This window comes from Glycine soja, chromosome 9 (genome assembly GCF_004193775.1).
Source record: "Glycine soja cultivar W05 chromosome 9, ASM419377v2, whole genome shotgun sequence".
NCBI classification, from domain to species: domain Eukaryota; kingdom Viridiplantae; phylum Streptophyta; class Magnoliopsida; order Fabales; family Fabaceae; genus Glycine; species Glycine soja.
In genome coordinates, this window is record NC_041010.1 from 27,041,085 (window position 1) to 27,059,268 (window position 18,184).

Consider the following 18,184-nt stretch of genomic DNA (forward strand, 5'->3'; position numbering starts at 1 on the left):
TTGCCACACCTCTTGGGCTTGAGTTTATTCCTTAAGTAAAGGAGTTGTTGGATGAGGGTTTGGTTCGCAAGAGCTTAAATCCTTGTGCTTTGTTGGTGCCCAAAGTAGGTATTATTAGGCACCAAATCCCTAAAATAGGTGGTATGATGAATGTTTTGAGTGGTGCAACCCTCTTTTGTAAAATCACTCGTGCACCCAACATCTTCATGATTTGTGTACATAGGGACTCATTAGGTAGGTTTGTTCTTATTTTTAGTTTCAATACAAACTTAGGTACTCATATGGGACACCTTAGGTTTGTCATACTTTTTGGTAGGAATAATCAACATGAAAATACAGAAAAGGTATGTTTTATTGCATTACTTTTCTTAATTTTTTAAATAGTAATCAAGGGGTTCCCATGAACTCTAAGAGAATAAAGGTCATTCCTGAGTGACCCACTCCACCAAGTATAAGGAAAATTTGGGGCTTCCATGACTTAACAAGCTTTTACAAAAGGTTTGTCCCACCCATATTTTTCTATACTTGTAGTACCACTCATTGAGGTGGTGAGGAACCATGTTCCTTCATGGGAAGATGCCCAGGAAATGGGTTTTCAGACCTTACCTTACTTCAACTTCCCAAACACCACTAATATGTATGTTTTTGTTTTTTTTACAGGTGTTCAAGAAAAAAGCCCAAAGTTTCAAGAATTTCGGGATTTGAGGTCAAATCCTTTTCAAGGGGGAGGGAATGATGCAATCCTATCTCGCAAGGTCATTGGATAGAAGACTTCAAGTAGATTGGGCCAGAGATGCATGAGAAGGCCCTAGGGTTCTCATGAGCCTTAGGGTAGATTTCGGGCCCATGAGCTAAGTATGAGCACACTTATCTTCGTACATATTAGATTAAGGTTTCATTATTTTTGGGCCTTGTATTTAAGGCTTCATAATATAGGTAGGGTACCCTTGACATGTAGGATTTTTCAATCCTAGTATTAGGGGTATTTTAAGGCACCTAAACTAGTTTTTGTATTAGGGGTAGTTTTGTAATTTCACATGCATTGAGTGAATATTTGATGTGTATGTTGGTAAATAAATTTAATTGAATTGGGAGAAGCCCAATCCAATTAAAATTTAGAGTGGGAAGTGAGCATTTGCTTGCTACACCCCATTGTCACATCATATAGTCACACTTTGTGCATGTCCTTCATGCTTTACATGCCTCATGACACCTAAGCACACTTAGTGGAGAATCTTGGACTTGATCTTGGATTAGTGGGTTGAACCATAGCTAAAATTCACTAATCATAATTAGTGAAAATTTGGCTCCACAAATTCAATTTCAAATTCAAGTAAAATTTCAATAGAAATTCAAATTTCCCTCCAATTCTGTGTGACACTTAGGCTATAAATAAAGGCCATGTGTGTGTATTTTTTCAACTTTGATCATTTGAGAATTAAACTTCAAAGTTCAAACCTCTTTTGAGGTACAAAATTTCGTGCTCCTTCTCTCCCTCTTGTAGAAACAAGCTTCATGATGATGAATCAAGTTGATTCAAGTAGTTTTGATGATAACAAAGATGATGACAAAAAGCCTAAGAGAATGATTTCAAGATTGAGTCAACAAGTTCAAGATCAAGTTTAATTTCAAGTTTCATGAGAAGAAATCAAGAAGATTTAAGAATCAAGAGAAGTTTGATTTCAAGATTCAAGAGAAGATGAATTCAAGATTCAAGAGAAGAAATCAAGAAGACTTCACAAGGGAAGTATTGAAAATATTTTTCAAAAAACAAACATAGCATAGTTTTGTTTTTCAAAAGAGTTTTTCTCAAAATTTTCTAAGTTACCAGAGTTTTTACTCTCTAGTAATCGGTTACAAGTTTCCCATAATCGATTACCAGTGACAAAGTTTAATTTCAAAAGCTTTTAACTGAATTTGCAGCGTTCCAATTGTTTTTTAAATGGTGTAATCGATTACAATATATTGGTAATCGATTACTAGAGTATCTAAATGTTGAAATTCAAATTCAATTGTGAAGAGTCACATCTTTTCATAAAATGCTTTGTGTAATCGATTACATGGTTTTGGTAATCGATTACCAGTGACAAGTTTTGAATAAAAATCAAAAGATGTAACTCTTCCAATGGTTTTCTCAAGATTTTCTCAAGGTTATAACTCTTCCAATGTTTTCTTGACCAGACATGAAGAGTCTATAAAAGCAAGACCTTGACTTGCATTTTAAGTACTTGATATAACTTTTCATATATACTTTTACAACCTTTGAATCTCTTTGAACATCATTTTGAACTTCTTCTTCTTCTTCTTCCTTTGTCAAAAGCTTTCTGAGTTTTCTGATTTCCAAACCTTGTTATTTCACAAAAAATAAAAGTGAGCTATATCTTTTTCATTCTCTTCTCCCATTGCCAAATAGAATTCACCCAGGACTAATCGCCTGAATTCTTTTTGTGTCTCTCTTCTCCCTTTTCTAAAAGAATGAAGGACTAACCGCCTGAATTCTTTTGTGTCTCCCTTCTCCCTTTTCAAAGAATTCAAAACGACACAGTATGAGAATTTTTTTGATTCCTCCCTTTTCCTTAAACAAAAGATTTCAAAGGAGGGTACATCCTTTGTGGTACAAGTAGAGGGTACATCTACTTGGGTTGTTGTAATTGAGAACAAGAGAGGGTACATCTCTTGTGGATCAGTTCAAGTGGAAGGTACATCCACTTGGTTGTTCAAAGAGAACAAGGGAGGGTACATCCCTTGTGGATCTTTGCTTGTAAAGGCTTTTACAAGGTTGAAAATAAATCTCAAGGATCGCAAGTCGCTTGGGGACTGGATGTAGGCACGGGTTGTTGCCAAACCAGTATAAAACTCTTGTGTTTGTCTTCTTCTTCCCTACATTCTTTAATTTTCATTGTGCACTTTAATTATCGCTTTTACTTTTGGTTAAGATTCTATTTTTGTTCTTTAATTTCTTAACATTATAGAAAAAGCCTAACTGAATCTAGTAACATTAAGAAGGATAATTTTTTTTAATTAGTAAAGGTTTATTAATAATTAATTCAACCCCCCCTTCTTAATTATTCCGAGGCCACTTGATCCAGCACCTCTCCCTCCATTCATCTTCTCCTACCTTCAAGTTCTTATCCATGGCTTCCTATGGTGGTGAACTTCTTCTAGACTCATCTTCTTCTTGAAATGGCGTCTCCTCCCAACTCTTCTTCTTTTCCATTCTACCGTCATTAAAATTCAAGAAGCAAAGGACTCCATTGATGAAGAAAATCCAAGGCCTATAAGCTCCACATGGAACTACATCATATAGGGCATTACTTTGTGCACCCAGTACAATTGTTATTGCTAGTACACTTAGCATAATAGTACAATTCCAATCTTATCTTTTTGTAAAGCTAATATTGATTGACCAATCCGTAAGCTTCATACGGAAATTGAACATGTGATTTTTGCATTATTAGCACAATACTCAAACCAACTGAGCTAATAGGCCAATTATGTTACAAAATAATTAATGTTGTTATATATAACACTAAAATTTTTAATATATATTTAATGCACATGTAAATTTAGATAATAAATTTTGTGACAATTAATTTTGATCTAATAACTATTTTTTTTACATGTATAAATTTTTATGAAACCTATGATTTTTATTTAAAATGTATATATGTAAAAAAATACATTATTAGATCAAAATTAATTATAATAAGGTAAAAAAATACATTAATAAATTTATGTTAATAAACCTATGATTTTTATTTACAATTTATATATGTAAACAAATTAACTATTAAATTAAAATTAATTGTCACAAAATTTATTATCTAAATTTACATGTGTCATTAAATATACATTAGAAATTTTAGTATTATATATAACGACATTAATTATTTTATAACACTATTAGCTCAGTTGGTTAGAATATCGTGCTAATAGCGTGCAAGTCACAGGTTTGATTCTTGCATGGGCCATTAATTTTAAATTAATTTGTAAAAAATATTTTTGAAAAAATTTGAAAAAAATCGTGCCTTCTTTCCTTATAAGGCTTACAGATTGGTCAATCTATATCAGTTTTAATGAAGGGAAAAATTGGAATTTGTGTTGTTGTGTTGGGTGCACAAAGCAATGTCCATCAGTATATCGAGTCACAAACCCAACTCATGAACAACCAAACACAAGCACGCAGAAGAGCTCACACCGCTTTGATCTTTGATCTTGAACAACAAACCAGGACAATCTAGCTAAAATGTGATCCAAATGAGATGTCACTCTGAGAGGGGGAAGAAGATCATCAAAGCGTACTATATTATGCTTCAACTCATGATTTTGACTACCTTGCTCACTTTTATTCAAATAAGTGTATTCCATAAAAGGCCTTTATGGAATAGTACAATTTTTACGCCTCTCTTTGGTTCCCGACTCCATCTGCAACTTTGTGTTTTCTTTCCTGCATTAGGGTGGTTTTTTGATGCTGTAAGGTGGTTGCGGTAGTGGTGTTGGGGTCAACGGTGATATTGGGTGGAGGCAGAGGTATTTCTATCAGTTTGGATCTGTAAAGGGTGCAAGAAGTAAAAGCCTAAAAAATGATGGACCGTTGAGCCCACTCATCCAATAATCTTCACGTGCAAGTATAACCTCTCAGTATCAGAATGAATTGTGAGAGCAAGATGCCGAGAAACACTTTTTGGAAAGACTTTTTTTGTATCTTCACTACTAGAAAAATTGGATTTTAAGTCGGTTCTTATGGTCATGTCACAACGGTTTTCAAACGTCGTTAATGCCAACGTCGTAAAATATATAAGCTATTTTACGACGGTTATGGGAACTGTCTTTGTAAGTTTTGAATACTACGACGGTCAAACATAACCGTCTTAGTATATGCTAAATATTACAACGTTTCTTCCATAACCGTCTTAAAGTCTACAGATAAATTTGCGATATGAAGACGGTTACGATGACCGTCTTAATAGGTGCGAATCGTCTACGACGGTTATTGAAAAACCGTCTTAATTGTAATAATCATAATTTACATTTTAAGACGATTTTTATAACCGTCTTTGTATGTTATGCCAATTTAAGACGGTTTTTATGACCGTCTTAGATGGCATGTCAAGACTGCATACTAAGACGTTTTATGGGAAACGTCTTTGTATGTTATGCAAATTTACGACGGTTATGGGAACCGTCTTTGTAGGTCTATATTATGTTGTCATTTTACGACGTTTTCGGAAACCGTCTTTGTATGTCTAAGTTTTTTTTTTATTTTCTTCGTTTTATTGATGCATTTTTTTTTACATTGATCTCTGGTACCTATAAATTAAATCAGACCATGCAAATTAAATAATAACATCAAATGAAATCTGAACAATAGCATCAAATGACATGCATCCTACATATATAAGTCCATGCAAATTGAATACCCTTTTTTGAAGTAATGATCCTCTAATGTATCCAACATACAAAGTTGTAGCCATAATTGTTCTAATTCTTTGATGAAACCACAGGAAAAATGCACTTTTACATAATACAAATCAAATTTAGCAACTGCTTTTCCTAAAAGATAAAAAGTAAGTTGCCCATTTCTGTCGAACTGTTGTGATGGCCTCCACATCTAACGATGAGCCATCAGAAAACCACTACAAAATTAACATTAGATAAAATTATTAGTAACTTAACAAATATTAACCAAAGTTACAATTGTAACTCCATGCATTATGTTTACCTTGTGCCAGTCATCCTTCAAACCGGCAGTCACGATGCACCACATCCAGTGCATGACATAATATCCGCACTCAAACCCTCCACTTTGCACATTAGTCTACATATAACATTTTTAATGGTTACTTAACATTTAACACTTAAAGATGTACAAACGGTTCATTACAAACAACTACTGATTACCTTGGGTTCAACCCACCGAGGTGCACCTTGATTAGACATGCCTTCAAAAGAACTGGTTATTGTCTTCATTGCACTAGTTAAAAAAAATAGCATATATATGACAACCATTTTTTTTGTATATGTAACAACAATTACCAACTAAAGGATGCCATGATTTGTATATTTGAATAGAACCTGTTAATTGCGCCTTTGATGTTAATATCAGGCTTCTTCCTCAGAGAACAAAACCAAACGACCGTGTTTTCCCTTGGGTGGAGAACAAATAGTTGCCAATGTGCCCTAAATTGGACAATTATAATAACAGAATTGTACAACAACATAAAAAACTTAAATTCAAAGAATAATTGAATTTACTGATGCAAGTAAGCTCCTAAATACAACTACCTTTGTGATTCCTTGACCCATGTTTCAATGTATTGTTGACGTCTTTCCTTAGCATTTTGTATAGATTGAGGCTCCAGCAAACCATATAGTGACTGATCAGCTTTGCTTCTACCGCACTCATTCATAAATCTATTTGGAAGACAAGTCATGATTATTTTAAATGTTTTAGATTTAAAAATAATGGTTATCAGGTAATGAAACATAAAGGTTGCAGGAAAATGACTTACATGGTCCACAATTGTAGTATCGCTATGTTTAAACACTTGTCACCTGATATTATTTTTGCTAGATCTGCATGTGTGATGTAAAATTTTGCCCCAATCTCAGGAAGTCCAAATTGGTGAGCCTCCCACGGCACTTCCACTGGATTCTGGTACACATAAAACAATATCTTCATCAACTCTCCCAATGGATCGGATTCACCTGCAAGCTTTGCATCACTACTATGTTCAACTGGCTTCCACACATTAAGGTCAGAATCCTAAGTGGTACAAGAAAATAAGTATTAAATTTAATCAACAACTTAACAAATATTACAAGTGTGTATTCAAATGACAATTTGGCAGGGGGATTATTATATTACTTACATAAGATAAAGGTTTCACTAGATGTCTGGGCCATCCAATGAATGAGTTCACGGCGTCCCTGACATACTGAATCTCTGAAGTGGGTAACGGGACAATGGCTTCAGCATCGTATACAGTGTCAACACACACCCTTACTACATCATCTCCATAAGCAACAGTGTGTATCGTGCCACCTACTCCAAAGACCTTTCCCCCTGCCACCAGCTGTGTACTGTCACCACAAACAATGTAGAAGCCCATACTACATGTATCAAATGTAGACCGCTCGTTACCAACAACATTATTAGCAGCTTCAGCACAACTCTCTTTCGTGCTAACATGTGCAACAAATATGTCAGGGTTAGACGGTCTTGGGGGAGCTGACTGTTGCGTATGAATTTGGGATAATTCACTCTTGATCGCATCCAACTCCATTTTCATCTTGTCCATACGGTCTTTGTTCTCGTCTTCTACCTCTTTCTTCACCTCTTGCTTTATAGTTTGTATGATTTCAACCAATCTTTCGGCGGTGATCGCAAGCGAAGAACTGTGGGACCCACAGGAAGCATGTCCAAAGTAGCTGGTTATGGTCACACCATGTCCACCGACACGAACACGTCCAGGATGCTCTGGACGACCAATGGCATTGTTCAAAATAACTCACTGACACTCATAGTGGCAATTTAGATGCTATTAATCGGTAGAATTAATTTATCTATAGTAAATATTGTCTAGAAGACTGAGTTTGACTTGAATCTGTAGGATTGAAACAGATTATCTCCTCACCTAAAGAGACCATGGATGAAAGTCATCAACAAAAAGATTCTATGGTTGGACCTGAAGATAATCCTCTTCAACAGGCCAATAGAAATACTCATTATGAGGAGCAAGCAGAAGCAAACAATAATTACATCACAAAAGATCCCTTGGAAATCCTACAGCACGTAAAGGTTGATAATGTTCCTCAATCTCCAATATCAACAATTAAAAAAGCTTTTACTGATTCCAGTGATAATGAATTGAGCTTCAGCAAAGAAGAGCTGAGAAAAGTTAAAGAGCAACTGAGACTTGTGTTTGTTGAGTTCTATCAAAAACTCCTCCATCTCAAAGATTACAGGTAATAAACAAAGATTTCATGGACCTTATAATTACTAATAAAGCCAAATGTTCTTCCATTTCTAAAAGCCATTTTGCCATGTGCCTTTGTATTTATACAAATGGATGCGACAGTTTTATGAACCTCTCAGCATTTTCCAAGATCATGAAGAAGTACGAAAAGGTTAGAAGTATACCAAGTACTACAGAAACTTCAGTTTTATTCGTTACATTCTTCACAATTTAAATTCAAATGATGGCATTTTAAAAAAAACATCGTTCTGTTCAGAAACAGAATTATGACAGTTTTGTTTAACTTCATTTTTTTTCTCGGAAAAGCATACATCAAGGGCAGCATCTGCAGCATACATGACAGTAGTGGATAACTCCTATGTGGGCAGTTCTGATGAGGTTAGTTTGAATCATATGTTTGCTATATTCACAGCTTCAATCATGATTATTTCTTCCTTTTACTTCTTGTGATGGTTTTTTTTTTTTGTGTGTATCAAGATATATATATGTAAAAGAAGGAGATATATTACGTAGAGGAGCTTCTTTAATATTTTATTCATCTTCACATGACCCCTCTCTCAGCATGAGTGGTCAAGTGGGGTAATTTTTCTCATCTCAAGAATCTCTATTTATAGACCTAGGCATTTTAATCTTAAAAAGAGGACACAAATTTATAATTTACAGATAATGTGACCATATAAAGATACTTTCTCAGAACTTCATAGATTCATTGATGCATTTTCTAAAGTTTAAAATGGATAGACAAGACAAATTTATTTCACTAAATAACCATATAAAGATGCTTTCTCTGAACTCATACTGCTCTTAAGATATCCTTGGAATTAAGTGTTCCTTTATTATGACTATTGTGCACCTTTCTTCTTATTTGTTTGTAATTGTGATTTGTGGTTAATGTCCGGTTTCCATACTCTGATCTAGAAAAATAGCTTGCCATAATTTTAAAATGAATCTGTTATCTAAAAACTTTTGTAGTCATTCACAGTTACATATTAAGGCTTGAAATAGTGTTATCCTTCCTTAATCCTTAACATCCCCAACCATCTTTGTGATGCTATCTGTTTCATCTGATTTTAGGTTAACTTTCTATTGGAGAAAGTGGAGTCTACCTTCATCAGAAACTTTACACACTCAAATCACAAAAAGGGGAGGAAGCTATTAAGGCAAAAAACAAAAACAGAAAGGCACAGCACAACATTTTTCACGGGTAAATACTAAATCTGTATCCACTCCATTAAGTGGGTAGAATTAGCAAATCCTAGTAAATTGATTATTATTTTTATTTCTTCGTCTCATTTTTGTACTCAAAATCTGTTCTCTTTATGTTCCCTAATTTCTGAGTAAGAAGAACATTTAGGGGCAAGTGGTAACGAGAAAGAACAACTCACCAGTGACGACGACGTTGGGGTGATACTCCGGCGAAAGGCGGCGAGGGAGCTGAGGCTACGATTCCACGGCGGCGGCGGGGGAGGTTCTTCGAACCTTTAAAAGGTTCACTTTGCAGCGGAAGCGAGACTAGGGTGAAGAGGTGCTGACAGCTTAGAAGCGAGACTAGGGTGAAGCCAGAGGTCCAGCGAGAGGTTCGTGTAAGGGTTCGAAAGGGTTTGAAGCGAGACTAGGGTGAAAGGGCAAGAGGAGGAAGCGCGAAAGGGGAAAGAGGAGGAAGTGCGAAAGGATTATTAACCCAAACATTCTAAGGCGGTTTTAATAACCGTCTTAGATTTAATATCGTAAAATCCTATTATTGTTCAAATAATTACAAAAAAGCCACCGCACATCTTTTTAAGGCGGTTCCCCAATAACCGTCGTAGTGCCCGTGTCGTAAAATGCTATTTTTATAGTAGTGCTTCCTTTTTTTCTCCCCCTTTTTCTACATTGTGGGTTGTTTAAATAGCCAAAAACATGTAATTGTTTATTTCTGCTATCTCACTATTTTCTCTCATTCGCTGTGTGACTATTGCCTTTACGAGTAATTGATTTTTCCTTTGACTAAGTCATCTCCATATTTTCTCTAATTATGTTTTCTCTTTCTTTCTTTAATAATATCTTCCTATTATTATGCAGTGATAAACTTGTAACAATAGATTATTATTATTATTAGTACTAGTTTAACAGTAGATAATTATTATTGTTTCTCAATTTCAATTATTGTAATTATCATTTATCATTGAGTTGTAATAAATCAGTTTCATTCATTCTCTCTATATTACTATATGATATCAAAAGTTTAGCTTAAGAGCAATCATATTGATAATGTAAATCATGTATTCCTCACCTAGATCCATCCAAGTTAATGACTCTCAATAGGCTATAGTCCTAAGTAATCATTCTTCTACCAAACTAAATGGCACGTACGAATGAATGTAAATCATGTATTCCTCACCTAGATCCATCCAAGTTAATGACTCTCAATAGGCTATAGTCCTAAGTAATCATTCTTCTACCAAACTAAATGGCACGTACGAATGATTCTGCCTAGAAAGTCCAACTATATGCCCTCCTAGTAGGCTTTGACCTAATCGGTTATGTTGACAACACAAATATGTGCCTAGCCTCCAACCATCATGACTTCCAATGCTGGACACGCCAGGATCAACTAATCATTCATGCCATTGTTTCATCCATTGATCAAAATGTGATCACATTGCTTGGGCATGTCTAGACTTCCAAGCAAGCATGGGACACTCTCAACAAAAGGTATGCCAACAAGACTCGTGCCAAATCATGTATATGAAAGAACGCCTCACTCATTTCACCAAAGGCTCTCGATCCACGATTGATTATCTCCATGGAATAAAATCCATGGTTGATGAATTAGCCATCATCAATGCTCCATTAGGTGATGTAGACCTTGTCATTCATACCCTAAATGGGCTAGGAGTTAAGTACAAGGAGGTTTCTATAGCTCTCCTCCCTCGTTAAAACCCAATTGACTTTGAAGAGCTTCATGATTTTCTCTCTGAGTTTGAGAGTTATTTCAAGAGAGATGACAACAACAATGATACCTCATTTGTTGCCACTGCTCATGCAACACACAAGGGTAAGTAACTTTTCCACTAAAAGTCCTACAATCCAAATCATGGATCATCCTCCAAATGATCCAACTTTTCCAACTCCTCAAAGGTGTTTTGTCAATATTGTGACAAACCTGTTTATACAACCAAGGTGTGCTAGAAGCTTCATGGATATTTCAAAAGAAATCAAGAACCCTCCAACTACATATCTACAACTGCAAATTTACCAATTAATAATCAAACCACATAATTATTTATTCCAGGGAAAAAAAGAAAGAAAAATATGTTTCAAATTAGGGGGAAAGGGAAATTGAAAAGAGAAGGGGTTGGAATGATCAATGACGATAAAAAAAAAATGTTATAAGTATTGAGAGAATAAAACTCAAATAGAAAGACTTTTGTTGAGGTTATGATGCAATTGCTAAATTTGCAGATAAGGGGAGTGTGTTTTCTTGAAGAACATGAGGGGGAGGGGCCTTGTGCATTTACAAGGGTATTTAAGGAAAATAAAAAAAGAGTGTATTAGCAAATAGGAGAAATTATTATATATGTTTATATGACAAAAATTAATTCCTCTCACACTCGCATTACGCACATGTATAAACACATTTATACATGTGTTTTTCCTGATGAAAAACGTGAGGGAGAAAGTGATGAAGGAGTGTATACGTTGGAGGGGGGGGGGTGTTAGAACTTTTAGTTATGATAATAGAATCTTGTAAAAAACAAAGTTACGATAAGAGTAAAACAGTCTAAATTAGAAATCTTAAGTTGATCTTTATTCAAAGAAGAAGTAAAACATGTCAAATTCATAATAAAATACACAATTTGAAATATTAATCTTAATATAATATATAGTAATAGTTAAATGATATAACATGAATTGACCAAAAAATGATATATCATGTATCATAATAACTAAAAATGTATCATGTAAGAACTTTAGGTTATTAAAGAAAATAAGAATACTAAATATAAATTATTATATCATATTTAATAATTAAAATTAAAAGAGAATATATATATATATATATATATATATATATATATATATATGTGTGTGTGTGTGTGTGTGTGTGTGTGTGTGCGCGCGCGCGGGGGCGCGTGTGTGTGACTTTTATAAATAGTCATATGATTCTTAATTATTCACTAACTTTTAATATTATAGGTTTTACATTCATATAATGAGAAGTGATATTACACGAAATTAGTCTCCACAATTGTGCTATATAATTAGTAGTATTAGTCGTAAAAATATTATAGATAGTCACAACCATCGGAAATGGAAATTATATAGATAACTGTATGATCTTAAAAAAAATCATTAAACTTGTCTTACATTATCTATTAAGTTAAATTAGTATTTTAGTTCTCTAATTTATTATTTATGTTAAATTTCATTATTTAATTTTTAAAATCAATTCAAATTGGTCCAACTACCATCTAACTGATAGTGTTAGGAAATATGTATTTTGTAACGATTTAAAATTACTTAGTGATGGTTTTAAACTTCCAAAAAGTGTGGTGTGATTTGTTAACATCATTGATCTAATTTATGCATGGAGACTAAATTGAATCCAAAAAAAATTAAAAGATCAAACTGAACATAAATAATAAATTAAAGGATTAAAAAATTAAATTAACCTATCAATTACTTAAGCCCAATGCTTCCCAACTTTTTGGGTGATGCTAGGTGCACCAACATTATTGCTTGTGCACCCAACATTTTTTGGTAATTCCAAAATTACTCCTACATCTTCTTCTTCCTTTTTTAAGTTTTTTTTACTGGTTTGTGGCATTTGCGCTTTGCTTTCTGCTCTGTTGGTTTTTGTCGTTGAGTGAGGTGCCGCTTGGGTGGAAGTGAAAGTGTTACCAGTGGGTGGTAGTTGTTGTGGTGGTTGGTTCGTCGTCAAAGGTACACTAGGTACGCGAGTTGGTGACGCTGGTTTCCCTGAGTGGGTTGATCCGTATGTTTAATTTCAACATACGGATCAAGTTGATCTGTATGGTATACAGATTTTGAAATTTGTAAAAATTGTTTAAATTTTTAATTTTTTTAATTATAAATATGTTTGTATGTAAATTTGTAAAAAAAATTATTTGTTTATATGTGTATTTGAAATAATTTGTATGTAGATTGATATAGGGTTTTTGGTTTTTAATATATATGGTTATGAATTGTAGTGTTTATAAAATAGTATGCAGTGAAAGATTATGTTGAGTTTTGTATGATATTATATTTATAGTGCGGTTCGGTGTTGTATGCTTGTCATGTGAAAATTTTTAATTTGTTGTTAAGATGGACTAAGATCAATGGATGTATAATAGTATAATGTCTGAAGAAGTTGATATGGATGATGAAAATGAACAAGAATGTGGTGTGAATGAACAACATGTTGATTGTTTAGATGCGTTCAATACTTCTCAGGTAATAATCTTCATTATTATTATTAAATTGATAAAATGAATGTCCCTTTGAAGACTAAAATTGTGTGGGTTGCGTTGTAGGTGTTTGCTACCCGAGATGATGTTTTGCAATGGGCTCGATCAGTTGCTCATGAAAACTGATTTGTGGCGGTGATTATGAGGTCAGACACAAACACTGGTATTAGAGAAATGACTTCATTTGTGTTAATTAGTTGTGAGAGGAGTGGTCAGTATAGGTCTAGGAAGAAAGATTTTGTTAGAAGAGATATTGGGAGTAGGAAATGTGGGTGTCCCTTCAAGTTTTGTGGGAAACCAATGGTTGAAGGGTAAGGTTGGATGGTGAAGTTGATGCGTAGGAGTCATAATCATGAATTGGCGAAGTCATTAGTTATATATCCATACTTTGGGCGATTGACTAAGGATGAAAAGACAATTATGGCTGATATGACAAAGTCAATGGTTAGACCAAGAAACATCCTACTAACGTTGAAGGAGCAGAAAATGTCAATAATTGTACAACAATCAAACAAATATATAATGCAAGAAGTGCATACCATTCTTCCATTGGAGGAAGTGATACTGAAATGCAACATCTAATGAAGCTTCTTGAATGGGATCAATATATTCATTGGCACATATTAAAGGATAAAGATGTGATACGTGATATTTTTTGGTGTCACCCTGATGTAGTGAAGTTATGCAATGCATGTAATTTGGTGTTTTTGATAGATAGTACCTACAAAACAAACAGGTATAGACTCCCACTACTTAACTTTGTTGGTGTGACACCAACGGGGATGACATTCTCTACTGGTTTTGCATATCTGGAGGGTGAATGTGTTAACAATGTGGTATAGACTTTAGCACAGTTTTGAGGTTTTTTTTCTAAGATGTGATGTCCTTCCTGGAGTTATTGTGACTGACAGAGACCTAGCATTGATGAATGGAGTGAAAACTGTATTCCCTGACTGTACAAACTTGTTGTGCAGGTTTCACATCAACAAGAATGTCGAGGCAAAATGTAAATCCTTAATTGGTAAAAAAAAAGCTTGGGAGTATGTGATGGATGCCTGGGGAAGTTTGGTTGATTGTCCTTTGGAACATCAGTTCGATGATTGCCTTAAGAAGTTTGAAATTGCTTGTTCACCCTAGCCAATGTTTGTTGAATATGTTAACAAAACATGGATAATCCCCCACAAGGAAAAATTTGTTACAGCCTGGACGAATAAGGTGATGCACTTAGGAAACACAACAACACACATGTATGAAAATGTTCAAGTTTTTCTATTAGGGTTGATGAATTGATGGATTTTAATTATTGTATTTGTTTATTGTTTTTTGTGTATTTCAAATGTAGGGCTGAATATGCTCATTGGGCTTTAAAATGAGTATTACAGAATAGCCTTGGAGACTTATGTAGTGTTTGTGATGCCATGAACAACATGATCACGCTGCAACACATTGAAATTAAAGCATCCTTTGAAACAAGTACACATGTGGTTGGACATGTTTTAAAGTTACCTTATATGAGAGGCTTCTTGGCATGATTTCAAGGTATGCTTTATATCAGATTGTTGCTGAGTATGAGTGTGTACATTATGCTGACAAGAATCCTTCTCATTGTGGTTATGTCATGAGAACTACACACGATCTTCCTTGTGCATGTGAGCTATCTAAATATGTTCTTGGTAGCATCCCACTAGATTCAATCCATATGTTTTGGAGGAGACTAAGTTTTTTAGACCAAGGGTTATCTGAGCCCCAAGTGACCATAAAGGAAGAGATGAAAATTATATCTAAGCAATTTAAGGAACTTGATGTTTGTGGTAAAGTAACTCTAAAGAGTAAACTTCAGGAAATTACATACCCTGATCAAAAATCTATGTGTCCTCCTCCAGAAAAGGTCAACACTAAAGGTGCACAAAAGAAACCCATGAACAGAAACCAAAGATCAACCAAGCAAGATCCGTGTTACTGGGAGTATGTTGATGCTTTACATTCAGTGCAAAATAGTAATTTTTCAGTGAAGCGTAGTGCATCATCTTCTGACCAGCCCATTCCAAGAAGGACCATGCCGATGTTGGATCAATTTCATCTGTTTATACATGATTTCATTGACAATATTGTGGATGTCAAAGCTGACGGTAACTGTGGATATCGTGCGTTTGTTTCTTTATTAGGTATGGGTGAAGATTCTTGGTCCTTGGTGCGAAACCATTTGCTTATAGAACTTGGCAAGTGGTCAGATGATTATATCAAGCTCTTTGGTGGCACAAACAGATTCGAGGAATTAAGGAGGTCCCTACTTGTTGATGGATTATCCATGGTATGTAATTTATGTTTTGATTTTTAAGAATTAACTTTAAATAAATGTGATGTGTATAATTTGTTTGATTTAGGTTACTATGGATAAGTGGATGGATATAACCGAGATGGGATATGTCATTGCATCAAGGTATAATGTAATCCTTGTATCGTTGTTGCTACAACAAAGCATGATGTTCTTTTCTCTTAGAAGTCAACCACCAACAGATTCTTTTGTACATCGCATAATATGTATCGATCACGTCTATGACAATCATTTTGTTCAGGTAGATTCAAGATAGTCCTATTTTTAAATTTATGCAATCATTTGTGTTATAATAACGTAAAATTGTTTGTGCATGTACAACAAGTTTATTTAAAAGACCATTGTCTTTTACCGCCTCTAGCATTGTTATGGTCTAGGAATTGTCAACCTCAGGCAAAACATTGTTATGGATGATGTCTACGGTTGATCCGTGCACCGCCTTTGTTGCGATCTGACATAAACATTGCCCTTTGTTGTGACACCCCTAGCGATCCTTAAGCAGTCTTCCATGACCTCGTGTATTTCTGTGCCTGTAGTGACTATCCTTAGGTTGAGCAAATGCTCCAACCTTTCTACGATTGTGTTAGTCGGTGAAAACGACTAACTTTTGTGTATAAAACTTGTGTAAATTATATCAAACTCTTCCAAATTATGGTTATTTTGTAGTGTTATAAGTATTTTCTTTTAAGTATAGGTAATAAATACTTAGTATTTTCGTTTTGTGTGTTTAATAATCATTTTCTCTCAATTTCAGGTTAATTAGGCAAGCTTTGGAAAGTGTTGTTTTTCACCTTCTCGCTAAGCCAATCTGTTGGCTTAGCGAGCATCCGCTAAGCACAAAACTCCTTGGCTAAGCACGAGGAAGACTCTGGAAGAAGATGAGTTGTACAGATTCGCTAAGCGTACCGCTTCATCTCACTAAGCGCACTGCTTTAGTTCATCCGCTAAGCGAGAAAGGCGCGTTAAGCCAAAAATCACTAACATGCACTAAGTGGTCCATAAGTGCGCTAAGCGCACGAGCACGAACAAGGCCACCTATTTAAGCCTTAAATCAGATTTTAGAAAAGGAGTTTGGACTGGGATTTGAAGCTTTGCATGTCTAGGTTTTCTAGAGAGAGAAAGGTCCAAGTTCTAGAGAGTTTTGAGAGATTTTGCTGTGTGAAGATCTGCAGAGACCAGAGCTTGAAGCAGGAGCCGGTTTGAGAGCTTGAGATGAGTTTGTGAGTGATTGTGAGATCCTAGAGGTGAATGAGACATCCTCACCACTTGTATTTTTGCAATCTTTCATCTTGTTCTTCTCTTTGTTGTTAAGAAGACTTCCTGGTATGGAAAGCTAAATCCTTTGTTGGATCTTCCCTGTAGGTACCTGATGTAAATATATTTCTATCTATTTAATGATGTTTTGTGTGTTTTCTGTGCTATCTGCTTTTCATTCCAGTATCCCTTTACCTTGATCATGTAGATGCATGCTTTGTTAGGGTCATTCAACAGTGGAAACTAGTCTGACTCTAAAGTCCTTGATAGTGCAAGGCTGAGTTGTCGTGCTTTCACGAGGAATCGGGGTACGATAATTTAGTTGAGTATATGTGTCTTAATGCGGTACTGGTTGAGTTTATTCTTACAAGAGGAATATGCGGACGATGTTTGATCAGGATTAGGCTAAACTATCATGAGGAATCGGGGTTTAGTATCTCAGGAGACACCATAAGAACACATAAACATTGTTAGATAGAGAATATCTTTTTAGCATCAGGCACCTATTAGGAAGACCGTGTTCTCTACTTGTTTTTACACATCATTTCTCTCGAGTGATTTTCTTTATTTTTACACAAATAGTTTATACACCTGTTCATATTCACACTTACCTTTACACACCAGACATCTATTTGTTAAAATAGCTTACCAAATAACACAAGTTCCCCAAGTGTTCGATATTTGGTTCTTACCGTTTTATACTACTTGTGCGATCTGGTACACTTGCCGGAAGCCAAACAGATTGCTTGGCAAGCCTCCTATGACATTGAAAACAACTGATAAAGTATTACATTATCTCAAAATTAAACTAAATGACATATAATAGAGCATTAATGCAACATTATTTACCACTGCATGTATAGGCGGCTCCACATTAAAAGAGGCATGTGTCGGTGCTGCTGCTGGTGCCACTGGGACCTCAGGGATATATGGCTCCACACATGTGTCATCCTGTGTCACAGGTTAATGTCTAGCCGGATCAGCAGGCTATGCCAGTGTCATGAATAGATGAGAAATCATGAAGAACCATTGCATGTAGTTTGATGCACATTGTCCTGGCACAACACAAATCTGCCCCACTGCTACAAGATAATCAGAGAAATGCATCCACCTGTCGTCAATATCTTCAAATGATAACATTGAACTCATAGTCTATGGAGGAA

General features: G+C 35.0%; 1 long non-coding RNA gene across 1 annotated transcript; it reads right to left on the reverse strand.

Annotated features, from left to right (window-relative positions):
* Positions 1 to 5,336: 5,336 nt before the first annotated feature.
* LOC114425533 lies at positions 5,337 to 6,307 on the reverse strand. The gene is made up of 5 exons (XR_003669239.1): positions 6,256 to 6,307; positions 6,076 to 6,180; positions 5,902 to 5,974; positions 5,723 to 5,818; positions 5,337 to 5,636 (listed from the first exon to the last, which is right to left on the reverse strand). It is a non-coding gene; the product is annotated as an uncharacterized LOC114425533 (long non-coding RNA).
* Between the last annotated feature and the right edge of the window lie 11,877 nt (positions 6,308 to 18,184).